General features: G+C 36.2%; 1 protein-coding gene across 4 annotated transcripts in view; it reads right to left on the bottom strand.

Annotated features, from left to right (window-relative positions):
* The window catches only part of TAFA4 (TAFA chemokine like family member 4), a 126,333-nt gene that overhangs the window by 34,980 nt on the left and 74,555 nt on the right, over window positions 1-16,798 (bottom strand). The window lies entirely within an intron of this gene.

The raw sequence follows: 16,798 nt of genomic DNA, 5'->3' as shown, positions 1-16,798 counted from the left end.
TGAAAGTGACATAGTAGAGCTGCTTGAATACCACTCAAAGCCATTCACTGAGAATATGGCAGATTTAGCCCAATAATTAAAGAGGAGAAAATCACCTGAAAAGACTTCACAAAAGAGAATAGCTGAAGTGGCAAAGGGCTAAAGAGCAGCTCATGGGGAAATTGGGGAAGCTTCTGAATGCTTTTGTAGACAGTTATGATCATGCGGCAAAAGGCAATGATAAAATAAAAGATAATCCATTACACTATGTTACAATTTTTCCCTGAAAAGCCATATCTAATCCAGTCTAAGAATTATATCCCAACTACCTTTTCCTTTCCTGCCTAAGACCTTCCACCTGCACTCAAAAAATACAACTTTCCTCCAGAAAAATTTCTCATCTACCTGGAACGCTGTCTTTGTGGGGAAAACTATTTTTATCCTATTCTTATAGATATTACAAATACAATTTTTCAATAACTGATTAAAAGTCAAAACAATAATATGTTCTAACATCAACACAACCCAGCCACTTACCTTAGTTTTTAGAATATCTAAAAATCTCCCATACTCAGCATTCCTAATTCATCTTAAGAAAATTTTTCTTCTGACATTATTCAAAATGATACACCTATTCTATGGACAAAACGTTCACAAATAATGTGACTGACAAGGGATTAATCTACAAAATTTACAAACAGCTCACACGACTCAATATCAAAACAACAAACAACCCAATCAAAAAATGGGCAGGGCTTCCCAGGTGGCACAGTGGTTGAGAGTCCGCCTGCCAATGCAGGGGACACGGGTTCGTGCCCCAGTCGGGGAAGATCCCACATGCCACGGAGCGGCTAGGCCCGTGAGCCTGCGCGTCCGGAGCCTGTGCTCCGCAACGGGAGAGGCCACAACAGTGAGAGGCCCGCGTACCGCAAAAAAAAAAAAAAAAAAAAAAAAAAAGGGCAGAAGACCTAAATAGACAGTCCTCCAAAGAAGATAGACAAATGGCCAAAAGCACATGAAAAGATGCTCAACATAACTAAATATTAGAGAAATGCAAATCAAAACTGCAGCGAAATATCACCTCACACCAGTCAGAATGGGTATCATCATAAAGTCTACAAACAATAAATGCTGGAGAGGGTGTGGAGATAGGGGAACACTCCTACACTGTTGGTGGGAATGAAAATTGGTACAGCCACTATGGAGAACAGTATGGAGGTTCCTTAGAAAACAAAAAATAGAGCTACCATATGATCCAGCAATCCCACTCCTGGGCATATATCCAGAGAAAAACATGGTTCAAAAGGACACATGCACCCCAATGTTCATTGCAGCAATGTTCACAATAGCCAAGACATGGAAGCAAACTAAATGTCCCTCGACAGATAAATGGATAAAGAAGATGTGGTACATATATACAATGGAATATTACTCAGCCATTAAAATGAATGAAATAATGCCACTTGCAGCAACATGGATGGACCTAGAGATTATCATACTAAGTGAAGTAAGTCAGACAAATATCATATATCACTTATAAGTGGAATCTAAAAAAAAGTGATGCAAGTGAACTTATTTACAAAACAGAAACAGACTCACAGACTTAGAGAATGAACTTATGGTTACCAGGGGGAAGGCTGGGGAGAGGGATAGATTGAGAGTTTGGGGTTGACATGTACACACTGCTATATTTAAAATAGAGAACCAACAAGAACCTATTGTAAAAAATAAATTTTTTTTAAAAAACACGTATTCTAAAGACTTGCCCTCCACACTTTTCTTAAGCAAATCTACTATCTCTTTGCCATTCTTTGTCAAGAATACCATCAACTAGAAGATACATATAAGAAGATGATAAGATGATAAGCACCATGGAATAAATGCTCTGAGAGGATCTCATCATTAGATGAATATATATCATGTTATATATATATATAGCCTTTCTGATTATTTATATATATAAACTAGAAATAGTTCCCAGTTTAATTATAATATAAAAGCTGTCTGTAATTGATAACATATACTTTCACATGTTACACTGAGATGCTACTTTTTAGTAGACTTAATCTTCCCATATTTCAGAAGTATTCCTTCAAAACGTCTGTCATAGACTGAATTTTACCCCCTCTCCACAAAATGTATTTGTTGAATCCCTAACCCCCAATGTGACAGTACATGGAGCTAGGGCCTTTAGGAAGGTAATTCAGGTTAAATGAGGTCTAAAGGGCAGGTCCCTCACAACAGGACTAGTGTCCTTATAAGAAGAGGAGGAGATACCAGAGAGCCTGCCCTTTACACACACACACACAGGACAGGCCACGTGAGGACACAGTGAGAAGGGGGCTGTGTGCAAGCCAGGAAGTGAGACCACACCGGAAAATGAATGTGCTGGCACCTTGATCTTGGACTTCTAACCTCAAGAACGGTGAGAAAATAAATTTCTGTTGTTTAAACCACCCAGTCTGTGGTAATTTGTTACGGCAGCCTGAGATGACTCATACGTTGTCACTCACTAATTCTAACTTCATGGACTTGAAAAAGGTGACATGCTTCACATCAAGGGGTATCACAGTGAAAACATGACTGGGCAAAAGAAATCTTTTGGGATCATTCATGTTTCTGAAAAAGTTTCTGTCTGTGTGTGTGTATGGTAAATGGAATTTTAAAACCCAATTCATTATCTGCCTTAGTGTATGGCCACATAGTTTACAGTAGCAAACTGTATTGGAGAATGGTCTTGTTCTTGGGAAATATATACAGTTTGCCACTTACTTTCAAACAATTCAGAAAAAAAGAAAAGAATAGCTGCATAGGCATAGGAGTATGTAATTGGCAGCTCTAATAAGATAGGATCTCATAAGGGATATAAAGATGTACTTTTCACTCAACCTTTCTTTAGATTTGAGAAGTTTCCAAATAAGCTGGGGTTAGCTAACATTGCGAGAAATAACTTGAAGTCATTACAGTCAGTAAAGACACCAGGTGCCTCTGTTTCAATAGCTATCCTGCCATCTCTCTACTTCTGGGAGGTTTTCAACTAGTGACTTCACTTCTCTTTGCCTCGGTTTCCATATCTGCAAAATAATAAGGCTTCAGAGGTCTGATGTGAGGATAAATAGTAATATAGATAAAGTGTCAAGAATGCTGCCTGGTGTATAGTAAGTGCTCAATAAATACTGATAGTGCTAGATGCAAACTAGTTTATATAGGATGGATAAACAACAAGCTCCTACTGTATAGCACAGGGAACTATATTCAATATTCTGTGATAAGCCAGAATGGAAAATATGAAAAACAATATATATATATATATATATATATTCTTAAAACTGAATCACTTTGCTATAAGTAGAAACTAACACAACCTTGTAAATCAACTATACTTCAATAAAAATTTTAAAAATATTTGTGGTAATAATAATAAGTATGACAGTAAAATTACTGCTATTATTATTATAGACTACTTAAATAACTATTAAACTGGGAAGATCTAGGAAGAAATGCAAAGAACCGAATTCAATTCATTTTTTAAAAATTATACTTCTCAGAATAAGGAAAAAGTAAGTGCCTCTAAGAGCAAAACATCCACCTTATAATGGTCCCCTTACCCAACGGATATTTATTGAATTAAAGATTTGAAACAGTTAGCAACCTTTGTTTTAATTTTTCCCCACCTGGTGCATGAATTCCTTATTTCCCGTAAAGTTTTCAGTTAATGCCTCCTTAAACCCTTAGCTCTCCCATTAAAAGCCTGTTGCTGCCAAATTTAGGGCATCTCCAACGATGTGAATCATGACTCCCATCTCCACCGCACTGGACTACGCTGGGCCCTCCAGTTTCTATCTCCCTGGCTCCCGGTTTCATCATTGCCTAGTACTTTTAAAGGTTTTAAACTCAGCAGGATCACTGGGGCACAGGAAATCAAATGAAGTGGCTCCCCATGTTCAGTTGATCAGACTGAGCCCCTTTTTCTTTTGAAAGGAGAACATAATTGCAGAAGGATAGGAGAGATTGTAAAAAGCCTCTCCCATAGTGGTAGCTGATGAAGTAGAGAAGTGACATTACGATTTACTGGCACCTTCTCTCCCAGCCCCAGGCATGCTCCCCCCGCCCCTTTCCTAGCACTCCCACAAATCAGGGGTATAGCTAAGTATAAGAAAGAAAGAAAAAGAAGTGAGAAGGAGGAGTGAAACTGCTGTGTTCAGTTTCAAAGAGCCTGTTACACAACTAGTGTATATATATGCTAAAGTTAGAATAAAGCCAAATGGAGAGTTAAAAATAAACAAAAGAACTTGTTTTAGTCCCTGCAAGTCCCTTCATGCACAGTTGGATAGATTTCTTAACCGTTCTTCTACTAAATTTATATGCAGAACCATCTCCGTGGACAAAAATAAATAAATCTATGTGCATGTAGAAATTGGTGATAAGCTTCCAGTTGTACATTTTAAACATAAAAAGTACATATGTATTTTTTAACATTTTCCCTAAGAAAATTTTGTTCTATTTTACTTCTAACTAAAACAGACTCCAGCAAAATGCTGCATGTTTTTTTATCATAACCTAAACAATATTTCAGTTGTTATTTAAACTCTTATAAACATTATTTTTGTTCTCATGTTATACATGTCACTAAGTATCTAAGCCCAGAATTATCAGTAAAATAGCATTCTGATATGCTACCCTGACACGTCACCATGAACCTTTCCTTAAGAGCAACTTAGCAGAACCAGTTTTCAATAGATGTTTTAATTTTTTAATTCCCCCAGAATGGTAAATCACCCACCTATGTTGATGTTCTCTCCTTCCTAAGACCCAACCAATACTACAGTTAAGGAAGACAAAAGATTTGAACTCACAAGAGCAAAGAATAAAAGTGGAGATATCAACAAGTGAGAAACATGTAATAGTGTTTTGGGAGATGGAAAGAAGGTGAATTAGGAGTGACTGATTGAGACAGCAGGAGTCGGGGAAGGAGACTGATTCACTTCCAGGGACCTCAATAGGTCCTTCAAGGCATGGGGCTCAAAGCAGAAGGCTTGGCTGACCACCAACATACTCAAAAACAAATTCCACTGGTCACCAAGTCCTATACATATTCAGAGATTCCACTCTTCTCTAAGGAGGAATGACATTGAGAGAAAGTCTCCAATATGAAAAAGACTAAAATAAACAAAATAGAAAAAATAAAACTAGAGGACACAGAGTTAATTCAAGGAACAGACAAAGACCTAAGAGTACGAACAGTAGCAGTATGACTCCAAAAGAAAAGGAGGAGGAGGAGGAAATGATTAACATTTAGGATGTGCCAAATAGTCTGTTTATTAATATTTAATATATACCTCTACTAGTTTTATATATATTATAATATATATAAAATCTCATAGAACATATACATATGTGTATAGATAGATGTATAGAGATAGAGATATATTCTCATTAAATCTTTGACAATAGGTAAGGGAAGGGAATAAAACAAAACTTTACAAAGCCATCTATCAAGTATTCAAAAAACAACAACAAACCACATCTCAAATCCAGGTAATCTGATACTGCAAAATGCTATGATAACAAAATCTGATAATGAAAAAGCACTCTTGTGAATTTTTTAATAGATGAAACCAATGAAAATCTCTCATAAAATTCAAAAATGAAGATAAAGAGATGGAAATCATTAATGCAAACAGTAAATGCTTATAAAAACAATCCAAATGTCCCAATATCCTACTCCAGAGATAGAAAACACCAACAAAAAGTGTAATGAGGATATCATCAAAGCAATACATGTCCAAATCAGAAGGACATGAATCCAGTTAGTGCCCAGAAACACAGAATGAAGAGCAGACCTATGCCAAGATAACATCTGCATGAAATTTTAGACTTCTCAGAATAACAACAACAAAAACAAAACAAAAGGATAATAGCTTTGAAAAGCCAGGGGGGAAATACTAACATGGGGGAAAATACTAACGTGGAAAAAGAATAGAACAATTTTATTAGACTTCCCAAAAACAACACTATATGCTAAAAAGCAATTGAGTTATGCTTTCAATATTCTAAAGGAAAAGATTGCTAAACCCAACAAAACTATCAATAAATTTTCAAACATTGTTTCAAACGTTTTACTTTCATGAACCCAATTGTTTAGGAATTTACTGAAGGATATACTGTAGCAAAAAAAAAAAAAAAAAAAAAAAACACCAAAAGAGTAAAGCTCAAAAAGAGAGAGACAAGGGAAAAGAAGGAAATCAATCCAAAAGACAGATGAAACAGAAACAAAGCCAGAGGGTCAGTCTTTCAGCTAGATACAATGGAAGAAGCAGCCAGAATGGAGACGATCTCTGAAACAAAAAGGAATTTGATATGATGCATAAGCTAAAAACATTTATGCATGCAAATAAACAATAAAACTATCCAAGAAGGGACATGTATTCTTTATCTAGAAGTTTAATACATAAGATTTTAAATTGTTGAATCAATAAATCAATATGCAATAAATGCATATTGCTTAGAAATGTGATATTAACAAAATCTAAGATGTAAAAAAAGAAAACTGTATTTGCAGCTGTTTTGTAGCCATATTTCTGGAGAAAACCATAATTCAAAAAGATACATGCACCCCAATGTCCACTGCAGCACTATGTACAATAGCCAGGCCACAGAAGCAAACTACATGTCCCTCAACAGACAAATGGATAGAGAAGATGTGGTACATATATACAATGGACTATTACTCAGCCATAAAAAAGGATGAAATAATGCCATTTGCAGCAACGTGGATGGACCTAGAGATTATCATACTAAGTGAAGTAAGTCAGAGAAAGACAAATATCATATAATATCACTTCTATGTGGAATCTAAAAAGTGATACAAATGAACTTATTTACAAAACAGACTCACAGACATAGAAAACAAACTTATGGTTACCAAAGGGGAAAGATGGGGTCGGGAGGGATAAATTAGGAATTTGGGATTAACGTGTACACACTACTATATATAAAATACATAATCAACAAGGACCTACTGTATAGAACAGGGAACTCTGCTCAATATTCTGTAATAACCTATATGGGAAAGGAATCTGAAAAAGAATGGATATATGTATATGTATAACTGAATCACTTTGCTGCACACCTGAAAGTAACACAACATTGTAAATCAAGTATACTCCAATATAAAATAAAAATTTTTAAATAAAATAAAATCTTAAAAAAAAAGGAAAACAGCATTTGCAGCTGGAGAATGGGACCAGGGACAGAGAGGTGAGGCTGATGCTTTTTCAAATAGACACCAATATTACTTTGATAAATTTAATCATGTGTTTTGAAATTTTAACCAGCCAGATGATTTCCAAAGCCGCAGTATCTTACATTCATAGCTAAGTCCTTATATACATCCATGCATACACACATACACGTACATGTGTGCATACATACATATACATACATTAATTGACTCCTTAGCACTTGATAACTATGTCTAATAGTTAGGCTTTCTATTTTCAGTAAAGTTTTTCTCTAATACTAAAGTTATTTTCAGGTAAAAAAAATTTATCTTTATGAGCATTTCTCAGATCTACTTAAGCAGTCACACACCCGTGTGCATACACAATTCCTTACGTGAATACTGACTAAAAATTCTTGTTAAAACTTCCAAGACAAAAGAGAAAATCCCAGTGAGTATAAAATAATACTTAATTGACATTAATTTTTTTTCTGGGCACCATCTCTTAGACTATCAGTTTCATCAGGGCAGGGAACACAACTCCCTTATTCATGATTGGATCCCTATTGTAATCAGTAAGTTCTTCTTGAATTAAGGAGCTCATCCTTTCAATTTTCTTTTGCGTATATGGCTTAAACTAATACTGGAAGATAACTGCTACACAAAGCTTCATCAGCGGCCAACAAACCTGAACCAGTAGTATCTTTATATCGTGAAAACTCAGGGAAGAGACTGTGTTCCTGTTCTCTAGGCTCATCATGGATTCAGACTCATTTTTAAAAATCCAAATATAATTATATTCAAATGCCAAACCTTTTATATCCTGGATTTTAATTTGTTAGTTCATTTGGGATCTTTGTTTTGGTTCGTTTGCTTTTAATGAAATTCTAGGTAAAAACACTTTGTCAAAAATGGCTCCCACCTGAAAACATGATGGCTTTACGAATGAAATTCAAAGAGAGATAAAAGTAGGGTTAACTTGTGGGGATTATACATTTTAAATGCTGTAAGGGTAGAGAAGTTTGTGACCACTCAGGGCAAGTTGATGATAACATGTTTTGAAATGGTCAGAAAAAATCTAGTACAGTAAACCACTGCTGATAACAATGATTATCTCTGAGGAATGAGACTGAGGAAGAGAACTTTTAGAATAGGCCAGGATTCATTCTTATAGTTAAAGAAAATAAAATGAATTATAAAAATGGAAATCAATAAAGCTGAAGCTCTCTTAATCAATGTTCTAAAATAGCAGTTTTCACTTCAAATGAGGGTATGTGAACCCTTAGAAATACACAGATTTTCCAAGGGGTACCCCCATATTCAGCTTTAAGGGAGTCAATGTCTAGACTATACTCCAAACATCTTTTTAACTGAAAAATGTAGGATGTGCCTATGATGAAGGCACATGCCTGCTCTCCAGACCCACCTCACCTTCTCTAACTTTACAAAGAAAGAATAACTTTTGGGCAGCCCATATCTCACTATGGGATTGGGAATAAACATTTCTGAATTAACACCCAATAAAAGGAGAGTTTGAAATGTGGTGTTATTGACAGTCCCCTCTCCAATATTCATCTCATGAAGAGATATTCCAATAAAATTTTACAAATGAGGAAGAATTTCTAGATGTCAACCTAAAGTATGCAAAAAGGCCCCAAGTTGTTCTAAGTGTGATTACTACACTACCCAATGACTTTCTAGACTTTTCTGATGAATCGCCACAGCACACTGAATGCTCTCACACGGGGGAGCAACAGCTGAGCTGCCTACTCATCAAAATTAAAAGTGTATTACCAAACACACTGATACCATTTGTAGTGTAACTGGAATTATGTGACTTAATTGAATATTATGTAAGCTGAAAAAGTTATTTCCTCTCCAAAAAGGAAGACAAATGCTTGGAAAGACTCAAAGGCAAACTGTGAAAATTCAATCAAATAAGATGTAGGCAATTGGGATTTCCCTGGTGTTCCAGTGGTTAAGACTCCGTGCTCCCAATGCAGGGGGCACAGGTTCGATCCTTGGTCAGAGAACTAAGATCCCACATGCCACACAGCTCAGCCCCCCCCCGCAAAAAAAATTGTAGGCAAGGCAAATATAAGAGCAGGTAACAGAGATTTTTTTCTTTAATTTTGTAAGGCTTCACGCATATCTTATGTCCACACTTCATTTTTACAAAGAACCCAGAATTTGGGGATGACACACAGTAGGTAAGCTTTATGGCAACAAGACCATATGGAATTCAGACATTAGATCCCTGATCAAAGAAAAGATCTTAATCTAACATCAAATGATTGATAAATAAATGTATACTTATAGGTATTAAGTTCAAATAAAATATTTAAGCATATTTTACATTTTTTAACAATTCCTTCTCTAAGTGACTTTCTCACTTAGCCAAACAACTACTGGTCTCAATCACCTAGATAAGAAAGCATCTACTAAAATAAAAAGTAGGATTTAACTTCAGCTGGAAGTTGAAGAGTCATTCCCAAAAGAGTACATGGTGCCCCCTATAACAAGGAGGAGTCCCTTTAAGACCAAGAACTCAATTTCCACCCCAACTGGGCCATACTGTAATACAATTCTGACGCAGTCCCACAGGTCAAGGGCAAAATCCTCTACAAGACTGCCCCTACTTCAGATGCCAGGTCACCTGGCACTCTGGACAACTTGGCTACAAATTTGGGGGCTCCCATGAACCCCTTAGCTTTAATAATTCTCCATAACTACTTGCAGAACTCACAAAGCACTATGCTTATAATTACAGTTTTATTACAAAAACTGCACATTGGGCCAAGTCTGGAAGGGTCCTGGACAAGGAGCTTCCACACCCTCTCCCCTTGGATTCAGGGCACATCTCCCTCATGGCACATCAGTGTGTTCACCAACCAGGAAGCTCCTCTAAACTTCAGTGTCTGAAGTTTTTATTGAGATTTCATTGCACAATCATGATTGATTAAATCTGACCATATAAGTGAACTCAATCTCCAGTTCTCCTCCTCTACCCAGAGGTCAGGAGGCTAAATCTTCCAACCTTCTGATCACATGCCTGATCTTTCTGGTGACCAGTCTCCATCCCGAAGTTATCTTGGGACCCATAATGAGTCACCTCATTAGGATAACAAACACAGTCCTATCACTCAGGAAATCCCAAGGGTCTCTGAAGCTCTGTGCCAGGAATCAGGGACAAAGACCAGATATATCTTTCCTTATACTACAACAGGTAAATTAATATTGTGTAATAGACACAATTTCATTTAAATTTCAATGAAATTTGGGGTAGAGGGAAGACTAAGAGTAGGGGAGCTTAAGAAGAGGTAAAAGGAGGAGAAGAAGCAAGGAAGACAGAACAGTGATGAAGGAACACAGAGCCCGTGAGAGAACTGGACCAAGGAATCAGCGATGGACTAAGATCAGAATAGTGCTGTCAGCATTTTTGCCAAAAAAAAAGTGTTTATACAGAAACAAAGAATCTGGAAGGAGAAACCAAACACAAATAGACCTTGCTTCTTCATCTAGGAGATGAACTAGACTGATCACTCTAGACCTAGGGTAGATGTTGGGAAGGCTAGCGACAACAGTAGGAATGCCCCTGCCAAGCTCCCGTCCTAGAAGAGGTGGCAATACTTGGAAAGGAAGCCTCTGGAAGGACGAATTCACTCCTAGAATTACCTGTTATGTTCAATCAGCAACAAAACACTGGAATTCACAAATGATGCCTAACACAGTATATTGTTAGTATTACAGAATTCTTTCATCCTGTCCCAAGGATTAGGTAGGTGGAAATTACCGCTTACTTCAGTAGGAGACTGCTTTACTGAGTATTTAATACGTATTATCCCATTTGAAATTGTTCTTGAACTGGAAGGAAAGGAAGATAAAACCATGAACACAGAGGCACTGCTTGTAGAGAGGAAAACTCTCTCCATGCTCTGTACTCTCAAGCAACAACAGCAGAAAGTAAATAAAGACAATGTGCTTAAATGGAATACCAGGAAAGTTTAAGCATGACCTGAATCCTGTCTTCCAAGCCTTAATGGCACATGTGTGAGAAGCAGTAGATCAAAGATGAAATCAACAAACGGTATTAGATCAACTAGACAGCCACTCGGAAAAAATCAATCTGAATTAATATATAATGCTACACACCAATGCACACTCCAGGTGGATGAAAAAATTGAACATAAAATAATGAAATGTAGATGCACTATTAGAAAACATGAGAGGTTTTTTTCTCCTTTTGTAGTAAGGACACCCTTTCTAGTCAAAATATAAACCTCAGAGGCCTATGGGAGAAAACTTATATGTTTGCGTAAAAAGGAAATTATATGGCAAAACCAAAAATAAACAGTTGAACACAGGAGGGGGCTCTGCTTGTGAAAATGACAAAAGAAAGCCACTCCCACCATAAAAAACAGAAAGCCAGATCACCTACAGAGTCACAGGTTTCCTGAGCCTATCAGAGAGTCACAAAGAACTTGGGTGAACTGAATTCCAAAGGATGGCAAGTACCTCTGAGGATGTGAATTGTGTGACTTTTGTCAGAAGAGGGGAAGAAAAGGTGGCTGCCACAAAAGCAGTCGAGGAGAAAACAACTGAAATGTTAACCATTTCTTAAAGGCCCAGTGTAAGCAGGGAGCCCCAGGCACAAGGGAAATTTGCACTCACTCTTTTCCAAGGTCCTCCACTGGGTGCTCACGAGCAAGACTAGGGACAGGCTAGGACAGAGAGAAACTCCCAAGGCAGTACAGATGTGAGACTGGTGATCAGCAGTCACTGGGGAACACACAAGACTCACTGTTCTAGAAGCTTCTGTCATACTATGCAGAAATTATGTGCAGTCCCAGACCAAGGTTGTGATCACATCAAGGATGGTGAAAACCTGAGTGTGCTTGCCCACCCTGCCATCAGACAAAAGCCACTTGCCACTGGGGGGAAAGTAGGAAAACCCACTCATTGCCAGGATCCTATAAAGATCAAAAGCACTGGTCGGAGCGGGCAGAGGAGAAAGGCAGGCAACCTACTCCCGCCCACATAACCTTCCCCCACAGATACCAGAGTAAGTTCAGCCACCATGGAGCGAGAGGCAGGAGCAAGGGCTTTGAGAAAGCCCCACCCTTGAAGCTCAGGCATGCAGGACCTGCCTAAGACTGAAGCTGGAGTCGAAGAGACAAGAAGCCCTGCTCCCCACAGGACATACCATGAATAATGAGCACCATCAGTCTACCACTGGGGAGGGGACAAGAGCAGGGAGGGACGCTGCCACATGTCATGGGTATATGGGACCTGCTGGGGGTGAAGCAGAAGCAATGGGGAAAAATGCTCTGATAAAACAGGCCCCCCACTAAGCATAAGGTGGCATCGCTCCACTGCTGAAGGGATAGGAAGGCTCGGAGGCACTGAGGGTAATAAGAGCAACAAGAAAAAACAAATCCAGCTCAACTGACAGACTAGACTGACTTGACTTACGGCCTGATAGAAGAAGGGAAGGGCCTATTTCTAGTCATAAATAGCGTCTATCTGAGTCTCCTGTTCTATACACATTGTCTCATATTCAGTAAAAAAAAAAAAAAAAAAGAAAAAAAATTATGAGATTCACACAAGAAATCAAGAAAACATGACCCAGAAGACAAGGGAGCAACATCATTAAAGTACAGAGAGAAAAACCATCAACCCAGAATTCTGTGTTCAAAATCGAAGGCAAAACACAACAGGAAAATTAAAGTAGAATTCCAAAAAAATTATTCAAAAATGACAGGAAGGAGGACATGGAGGGACAGAAAAAGAGAAGGAGCAAGAAAAAACAAACAATAAACTGGTAGACTCAAACCCAAACAGAACAATACTTAGAGTAAAGGGTAGTGGATTATGGAATTCAGTTAAAAGGCAGAGACTCTCAGAAAGGACAGAATAAAAACAAGGCTCAAATATGTGCTATCTACAGAGACACCCCTTAAGGAACAGAAAGGTAGGAAGTAACTGCACTGAAAAAAGATATATCATGAAAAGAGTAAGCATAAGAAGATTCAAATCATTTTATTAATAGTAGATAGATTATATTTCTAAACAATATGCATTGCCAGGAATAAAGAGGGACATTTCATTATTTTAAAACAAAGGTAAATTTAACAGAGGGAAATAGAAAACATTGAAGTGTATACAATAGAGCTTAAAAATACACGAAGCAAAGTCATGGAATAAAAGGAAAAATAGATAAATCTAACATTCAAAGTGAAAATTTTCACCTCTTCTCTCAATAACTATTAGAACAACAAGATGAAATCAACAAAGACACAGAAAATCAGAACAGCGCCATCAACCAACTTGACTTATTATTTAAAGAACACTCTACTCAACAACAGAAAAAACGTACATGTGTCCAAAATAATGTATACCAGAATAGACCATATTGTGTGCCATAATTGTCTCAATTAATTTAGAATTATTGAAATCATAAAAAGCATGATAACTGAACACAGTTTAATTAAACTGGAAACAAAAAATACTAAGATAACCAGGAAAAACATTTGGATATTAAACAACATACTACTAAATAATCATTGACTCAAGAAGAAATCATGAAAAAAATCAGAATATGTTTTGACCTGAACAGTAAGAAAAAGAGAAGGCAAAATAAAAACTTTCTCAGACAAACAAAAGCCAAGAGAAATTAATGCCAGCAGATCAGCAAAACAGAATAATCAAAGAGTTTCTTTGGGGAGAAGGAATTTAACACTGGATGGAAATATGGATTCACACAGATAAATAAGGTATGTTGGAAATGGTAGAAATGTAGTTAAATATGAGATACATTTTTCTTACTTTTAATCTCTTTAAATTATAACTGACCATCTAAGGCAAAAATAGTAATATATTAAAGGGTTTAAACCATAACACAAAAGATGGATGAAATGAAAGCACACTACTGTAAGGCTCTTACACTGTACATGGATTGGTATATTATGTAAAGCTAGACTATGAGAAATTAAAGTTATCTATGTTAAATGCCAGAGCAGTACTATATAAGAAAACATTCTTTGATGATGGAAATGTTTCAAATCTGTCCTATCCAATACAATAGCCACTAGCCACATGTGAATACTGCACACGGGAAATGTGGTTAGTCCACCTAAGGATATGAAATGTTAATTATATTTAACTTTAATTAATTAAAATATTAAACTTAACTGGCCATACATGGATAGTGCCTACCAATTTGGATAGTGTAGGCCAGGTGAAGAATAACCACTAAAAAACTGTGTAAGAAAAAGGCATAGATAATTACTAATAATGGAGGGAAAAATACAATCATGAAAAATACTCAATTCAAAATAGTCAAGAAAAGAGGAAAAAAGAAATTTAAAACATATAAAAGAAGAAAAAAAAATAATGTAATAGATTTTAAACCAAACGTGTATAAATGTTAAATATACATTAAATACACCAATTAAAAGGAAGAGCTTGTTAGAATGTATATACAACAAAACCCAACTATATGCCGTCTACTTTAAATATAAAGATATAGACTGCTTAAAAGGAAAAGGATGGAAAAAACATACCATGCAAAAATACACCACTAATGAAAGAATGGAGTAGCTATTTATTATTAGACCATATGAATTTCAGAAAAAGTAATATTACTAGAAGTAAAAATCGGAACTTTGTGGTCATAGAAAGGTTAATATATATCAAGAAGACATAATAATCCTAAATGTGTATGCATCCAATACCAAAGTTTCAAAATACACAAAGCAAAAACTCATGCAACAAAGAGAATAGAAAAATTCACAATTATAAGAAGAAGCTTCAAACCTCTACTACTAGTAATGAATAAATCAGTAAAAAAAATAATTAGTATAACTGACGTTTATGGAACTCCAGGGAACATCAAAATACACATTTTTAGGTGCACATGGAACATTCACCAAGATAAATTATATTCTAGGCCATTTTTTTTAAATCTCTAAAAACTTAAAAGACAGAAATCATGCAAAGTATGTTCTCTGTCCACAAAGGAATTAAACTAGAAATAAGTAACAGAAAAACATTTAGAAAATATTCCAACTGTTGAAATTAAACTCACATTTTTAATTGGTCAAATAAATCACAAGAGTTAAGTCAAAAACATATTGAATTGAATGAAAATGAAAACACAACACGTCAAAAATTTGTGGGACACAGCTAGCTCAAGTAAAGTTACATAACTAGGTGCTTGTATTAAGAAAAAAGAAAAGCCTCAAGTTGAAAGTTTATGATTTCATATGAAGAAACTATAAAAAGGAAAGCAGATTAAACCCAAAGCAAGCAAAAGGAAGAAAATAACAAGAGCATACAGTAATGAAAGAGATCACAGAAAAATAATAGGGGATAATAAGTAAAACAAAAGTTTGCTCTTTGAAAAGGCCAATTCACTTCTTAAATTTTCCCAGAATGATCAAGAACAAAAGAGAAAAAAATACGTAATACCAATATCAATAACAGAAGAGGAAATATCACTACAGGTCTTACTGACATTAAAAGGATAAGTGAATATTATGAACAACTTTATGCCAGTAAATTTGATAACTTATCAGGAGAATGCCCTGAAAAAAACAAACTTACCAAAGCTCATTCAAAAAGATATAGATAACGTGAGTATCCTTTTACCTAATTAAGAGAATGAATTTTTATTTTAAAACCTTCCTGCCAAGAAAACCAGATGTTAGATGATTTTACTGCTGAATTTCTAGAAACATTTAAGGAAGAATTAACACTCATTCTACATAAACCCTGCCAGGAAACAGAAGATATGGGAACATTTACTAACTACCTCATTTTATGTGGCCAGCATTACCCTGCTGCCAAAACCAAACAAAAACATTATAATCAAAGAAAATCACAGACCAATATCTCTCATAAACATAGATGTAAATGTGCATTTAAAATCTAGCAAATCAATAAGAGCTAAAACTTTAAAACCTTTATAAGAAAACACAGGAGTAGTGAGGTGGATGGACCTAGAGTCTGTCATACAGAGTGAAGTAAGCCAGAAAGAGAAAAACAAATACCGTATGCTAGCACATATATATGGAATCTAAAAAAAAAAAATTAGTTCTGAAGAACCTAGGGGCAGGACAGGAATAAAGACGCAGACGTAGAGAACGGACTTGAGGACACGGGGAGGGGGAAGGGTAAGCTTGGACGAAGTGAGAGTGGCATGGACATATATACACTACCAAATGTAAAATAGATAGCTAGTGGGAAGCAGCTGCATAGCATAGGGAGATCAGCTCAGTGCTTTGTGACCACCTAGAGGGGTGGGATAGGGAGGTGGGAGAGAGACACAAGAGGGAGGAGATATGGGGATATATGTATACATATAGCTGATTCACTTTGACATAAAGCAGAAACTAACACACCATTGTAAAGCAATTATACTCCAATAAAGATGTTAAAAAAAAATAAAGAGGGCAAAAAAAAAAAAGAAAACATAGGAGTAAATCTCCACAAGGGTGGATTTAGAAATGTATTCTTATGACACCAAAATTATATGCCAGGAGCCAAAAATAGATAAAATGGACTCCTTGAGGATTAAAAACTCATCAAAAAACATTT

The sequence above is a fragment of the Mesoplodon mirus genome (assembly GCF_964341445.2).
Source record: "Mesoplodon mirus genome assembly, chromosome: 12".
Lineage (NCBI taxonomy): Eukaryota > Metazoa > Chordata > Mammalia > Artiodactyla > Ziphiidae > Mesoplodon > Mesoplodon mirus.
Note: the sequence above shows the minus strand (reverse complement) of the source record. Positions and strands in the feature narration are given on the sequence as shown.